Source organism: Propithecus coquereli, unplaced genomic scaffold (assembly GCF_000956105.1).
Source record: "Propithecus coquereli isolate 6110/MARCELLA unplaced genomic scaffold, Pcoq_1.0 Scaffold13, whole genome shotgun sequence".
In the NCBI taxonomy this organism is placed as follows: Eukaryota; Metazoa; Chordata; class Mammalia; order Primates; family Indriidae; genus Propithecus; species Propithecus coquereli.
The window spans coordinates 14,431,086-14,437,780 of NW_012137191.1; positions in this window are offsets into that span (position 1 = coordinate 14,431,086).

Sequence of the window (6,695 nt, forward strand, 5' to 3'; positions counted from 1 at the left end):
GATCCATAACCATGTAAACGCTGATTATTCTATCTGCTTTTGGAGCTGTGTAAGATATCTCTCCAGAATAAAAGGCCCATTTTAAGAGAACTTGATACCTTCCACTTGGTCTAAATAGGTCTCTTTCATTCCAAGTGTTTGGGCCTGCCCCATTTTAGTTTCAGCCACTGTGTAAGTAGCTGGGCCTTTCTGATATATGACCCTTAGAAACCTGTAACAAGCCCTTTTTTCAGTAGTGATTTGAAATCCTCTTAAACTGGAAATCCCAACTCATAATATCAGGAATTTTGCCTATATGCAGGTTTTAAGGCAAAGTTCTAAAGCACTCTCAAGTGACCGAGGTTTTTAATAAATCCCTTACATTCACTATATAATACCCTTTGAAAGACAAAAATAATATTTAAGGTAAATAAACTACCAAAGAGAGCTTTGGCTAGGAAAGAGCACCCAATTGTCACTTGCATGTTTTAAAATATTTAATTTCATTTTAAAAGAATCAGTGTTAATCCATTTTGTATGGATCTATATCTCTTCTGTACATGGACTTGTAAAAACTATTAATATAAAGAGAATACTGTGCCAAACTGTTTTTTGAAGTGATTTTAAGGAACCCCATATGGATGAGTAGTCTCTAAATAATTTACAGAGTTGTTATTTCTTCATATTTGCCACAGGTAAAATCAATCAATAAGCGTGTGTGCTAAATATCCCAGAATCATCTGTGATTCCATCCTAAATAATCCTTCTACATACATTTCCTAAATACTGTCTAATCCCCAATATTGCATGTTCATTCTCTGAATATAAAATTCAGATGAGAGTAATTTGAGTCCACCATATCCTGAAACATATGCAAAGCTAATATTAGAAAGAAAACTTTGTAATGCTGAAAACCCTTATTGTACTTCACTAAACAGATAAAATTAATTGAATGCATTTCAGGTATTCTAACTTAAAGCTAATTACCATAAATCAACCCAATTAATTTGTCAATTTGGGATCTGTACTGTTGAGAATAAATATAAACCATGAAATGTAGACGTAGAGTGAAAACATTTCACAGTATTCAAGGAATTGCCACATTAAAAAGGTGATGGAAAATAACCACCACTGGATTAGTCACATTACACTTTATTCCTCATAAATCCTGTACAATTTAATTCCTTTATAGCACCGCTTGCTACATATTATCATTTTCATTTATAATATAAGAAAAGTTTGAATGGGAAAAAAAGTTTGAGGTTCCTTACCTTTAAACCTAAGTTTTTAATTACTTCCCCAACTCCAGAAAAATGTACCAACTATACAACAAATATCCTTAAAGGGAAACTCAGGGTTGCTTCATTGAATGATTTCTAGCCCTCTAGAAAATGGTTGCCATGGATACTGGAGGTTTGTTTTCAGCTCTGTTTCCTTTGTGGGACTGCCCTACCATTTTCCCATGGTCCTGTTTGGACCATTAGTCACAAAGGTTCACTATCCACTTTGGTAATATAAACCAATGGTCTGGTGGCCCCTGTGAACCATGACGATGGTATTCCCGTACACCCTTGTCTATGTAGTCTCCTCTCCTTAAATCTGAGCTGGGCCCTGTGATCTGCTTTAATCAATAGAATGTGGCACTCAAGTGACTTTGTGTCAGTTTTGGGCTATACCTCTTGGAAGCCTCCCCTTCGTGCTAAGGGAGATATCAGTTGCTATGTACAAAGTCCAACTACTCTAAGACTGTTATACCGTGAGAAGCCCAGCCTAACCACGTGGAGAGGTCCCACGAAGGAGAACTGAGTCTTCCAGCCAACAAACCCAGCCAAGCTTCCAGACACAGCCAACACTGACTTGCATGGATGAAGCCATCCTGGAAGCTAATCCTTGAGCTCCCATTGAACCACCTCAAGCGGTGTCATATGCAACCGAGAGAAGCTGACCCTGACATGCTTGTAAAAATGTTTGTATTTTAAGCCAACAATTGCTGGGTGTTTTTTTTTTTTTAATGTAGCAGTGATTAACTATAGCACCCTTTCAACCTTACTGGCCACGAAGGCAGGCAAATCAGAATCCTTCCCTGAAGGAAAGAGGGCAGTTTTGCTATGAAAAACTTGCAAATCACAGAAATCTAGAAGCCTGCATATAAAGGGAATGCAAAGCAGAGAGACCGAGAGTCTTAGTGGACTGATTTGGGCCCTCATCCCAGTTGGGAAAAAGCCAACTCCACCCCTTGGAGGGTTCTACTTACGTGAGATGTGCCCATTCTTTTTTTTTCCTTCTTAAACTAGTTCGTGTTAGGTTTCTGTCATTTGCAAGAGAGGAATACGGACTACTTCTGCCTATTCCAGCATGAGATGCGGTAGCAAACACTGAGAGAGAATAGGGATGTGAGGGGACTGACAAACTGCAGGAGATATCTGAGTCTGTCTTCGTGCAACACACTGTGTTCGAAGCTAAAGGAGACAAACAGGTGTCAGAGACTGTATTAGCTTCCTATGGCCATTGTTACAATTTACCAAAAACGTAGTGGCTTAAAACAACACACATTTATGATTTTATAGTTCCGACAACCAGATCTGGGTCTTGTGGGGCTCAGGTCAGGTTGTCAGCAGGACTGAACTCCTTCCTGAGGGTTCTCGGGGAGAATACATTTTCTTGCTTGGTTCAGCATCTAGGCTGTGCATGCCCCTTAGATGTGGCTCCTTCTCCATCTTCAAAACCCCATAGGGGCAAGTTGGGGCCTGGCTAGGTATTGCTTTCACTTCCTTTTCTGCCGCTCTTTTTTATTTTTAGGGCCCTTGTGATTGCACTAGATCCACAAGAGCAATCTAGAATAATCTCCCCCATCAAGATCCTTAACTTAATCAGATCTGCAAACTCCCTTTTGCCTTGTACGATAACATTCACAGGCACCAGGAATTAGGGCGCGGGCATCTTTAAGGGGCTGTTATTCTGTTTACCACAAAGATTATGTTTGCCAAGAGCTACTGCTCTACGAGGGAGAGTAGTCAGAAATATAACGGACACACACATTGTGCACACACACACACACACATACTATGTGTGAACACACATACACATGCACACACACACGATGTGCAATATACAAATTACACCCAGTGAATGGGAAAGATAGCCAGGGCAAAAACCCTCTATTGCTCTCTCATTTCTTCTATAAACATTCACCGAGGCTGGAGTAGGTGTAAAGCTCCATGGTAGGTGCTGAAAACACAGAGATGGATTTTGTCCTTGTCTTTCAAACTTCTTTCTATCAGGAGAGGTAACAAGTATCTAAGTATCTATAACACGATGTGATAGTTGAGAACGTTAGAAAAAATAGATTTGTGATTTTGAACTCTTTACTGGTATCTTGTGAATCCTGAATTCAACAAATTTTGTTATTTTTGAAACACTGAGAAGGCTAACATGTTCCTTTAATGGAGTAAACCATGTAACTGCATTGCATAGCCTAAAATAAATGACTTTAAATCGGTGAACTTCTCAGATTTAGATCTAGTGGTCACCTAACTCATCAGTCGCAACAGCTCCAAATCTATTTAGATTTTATATTGTTACATGCATACGTTAAATTTATGCTTTACATTTATACTTGAATCCCTGGCCTTAAAATAATTTAAATATTTGTATACATAAATCTATTAATACATTGTGTGCCTGTAAAAAGGATTATATCTTTCAAACACTCTTGGAGTGAAATTAAGTTTATAGAAGATTTTAAAGACCATTCCATTTTGTGAACACATTGAGATCAAAGCTCCAAAAGTTAGGAGGTGTGGAGAGCCAGACAGCACAGAAAGATTGTCTGTGATGTTAGGTGAGTAAAATTTCCTATGTATTATTTATCTTTGTATTCACAAGAAAGAAAAGAAAATCATACATTAAATTATTCAGAAGCTGAAATGTGTATAAAGAATGTTTACATAATACCCCACACCTTGTAGGTAAATATGATTAGTCTAGAAATAGCTAAAAATTTATGCACAACTAAATTTGGATGCTGAGCCCTGTGTTCAAGTTCCTTAGTAAATTTTTTTATTGTTGTTCTGTTTTGTTCCCACCCACTCCACTCCCCAGAAGTTTTCACTAAGGAAGTTGGTAGGCTGATGGTGTTGTAAAGGCAGGATCTAGCTTCTATCTTTTCTTGTAGGTATTGCCTGTAGATATTAGGATATCTACATGATATTTGTAGATATTAGCGGAATTTTTTCCCCATTTAGAAATCAAATGATATAAGCTGGGAACTCATTGAGAAGATGTAAACTATTGTGCATGCTCCCCAAAGCAGAAAGTCTGCCTTTTAGAGCATTTCATCTCTATTAGTAATTATTAAATGTTTTCCTTAAACTCTTAAGGATATTTACAGGTAATTCACATGAAAGAAATTACACATAGAAAATAACCACATGGGAAAATATTCAAACCAGTAATCAAGCATGAAATTAAAATAATAATAAAAAGATTAAAACATAAACCTGGTGAGGTTGTGGTGAAACAGTCATATATAAATACTTTTAGAAAAATCAGTGCAGCAATTACTCTTTACTTTGAGAATCTCTAATTCTCTGAAAGTCTTAGATATGACTCTAAGCTCTTGGTAAATACCCTAGTCAAAGTGCAATTCTAAAGTTCAGGTTTTAAGCACTCCAAAGTTCTTCAAGTCCTTTGAGAAAGTGTTGTCTAATGCAAGACCTTTTGATTTGGAGCCATCATTTACTATTTTAATGCCTGTAATTTCTATGCTATAAAGACAATTCACTTCCAAAAAATGAAAAGGTTTGAGAATCTGATGAAAATGTACAGTAAGAGGAAGATTTGTAACTAACAATGTATTAGTACCACTTAACACTTGGCTATTATTTAGCTAATGATGTTCCAAATCTGAAAAGAGAGAATCAGAATCATATCATCAAATATTTGTGGTTTTAATTAGGCAAAGTTAATTATATCAAAACAATTGATTATCCCATGATTTAAAAAAAATTTTCTAAACATGATGATAGATAAATTGGTTGTCTATGGAGGTTTTATATAGTTTTGATAAAGATGCTGTACCTCAGAGATCCAAGTGGAAATTCTACTATTGAGATACATAATAAACACAAGGAATCATTAAACTTTAGACTTATTGGTATTCAGAAATCAATGAATGCATTACGTTAGCATGTAAATGAAGATACTCCTAGGAGTGAAATAAAAAATACTGATGATTTCATTTATGGTAAATAGCCATTATAAATGGCTACAATAATAGAAATAAAACATACTTGAACTTTGATGGCGGTGCTATTGGTTCAAGGCAGATCCTGTTGTTCTTGGTGAAGGGAATTCAAATCAAATTAACTTTACTTTTGTAAATTGACATCATTTTCATTCTATTATGCCTTTTACTTCTTTTGGAACCAAAGAAATTTGACTTAAATATCTTCTCTCTAATGATCTCTTGCTATTTCAAAGATTCATTCATTTCTTATATGCTTATTAAGTACCTACTAAGAGCCACACAGTGTTCTAGGCACTGAAATTAAAGAGCAGACAAGTGGGGAGACAGAGAACAAACTTAATGTTGAGGGAAAGCAGGTTAGTTTAGACTGGCCAGTCTTGAAGGCTGCAGTGAGGAGGTGATGATGGAACTGAGTCCTTATTGAACACGGCCATGCGAAGATCTGGGATTGGAGGGGCCCCTGCACAGGGACCAGCAAGGGCAGAAACTCTAGGACAGGAGTGAGCTTGATTGCAGGAACTTGGTGTGTTACAGTATCAGAAAGTGTGGCAGGGGGGCAGTCAAGGAGAACAAGATGATAGATGAGGTCAGAGAACAAGGCAGGGCAGGGCCAGGTTATGTGGAACTTTCTAAGCCATGACAAAGGGCTTACAATTTATCCTTAGTGTAATGACATGGCATTAGGACATTTTAGCCAATGATATAATCTGATGAACCTACTCCGTTACTCCTGCATATATTATCCATCTGCCAACACAGTCCCAGAACTCCACAAAAGTTTTTGATCCTCTCATAAATCTAATGGCATTTTTTCTTCCATTTTCTACCTACTGAATTTTCGATAACTAAGACTTTTGCCACATTACCTTGCACTGGGTGCTGGAGAAACAATGATAACTGATGTAGACACCTGTTCCTGCTGTCATGGAGCTTCTGATCAAGTAATTCCTAGTGTCATTAACTCATTGATTAAGGGCAAGCAAGATGCGTGCTGTGACTCCACCTTGTCTCCGCCGCTTATACATTGCCTGACAATAATGAATGAGTCGGTGCAGTACATGAGTGAGTTTACAGGTCCCAAGTTGTGGGAACTTACGTGTCAACCTGAAATGATTCATCTCATTTAATTCAACCCCGTGCTTCATGGTTAGATTATTTTGGATCCTGATTCTGTCAGTCATGCTATGGGCTATTTCTCTTACATGTGTGCCTTTCATGAAGGTAAAAACCCTTTAACTTTTGATCCAAGGTACTGCCAATAACATTTGCAGGAGAAGTCCACAGCAGTGGAGACCTCCTCCCAGCTGGACCTCTTAGTATGAATCAACACTCTTTGGGTATAAAATTGAAACCCTTTACTGACTTCCATAATAAGTCCATGCTCTGGTTTCTGATGGCTCATGAAGATGGTGCAGGGTCAGTGGGAAAGAGTGAGGTGTCAGAGAAAGACCTAAGCTAAAGGATGAAT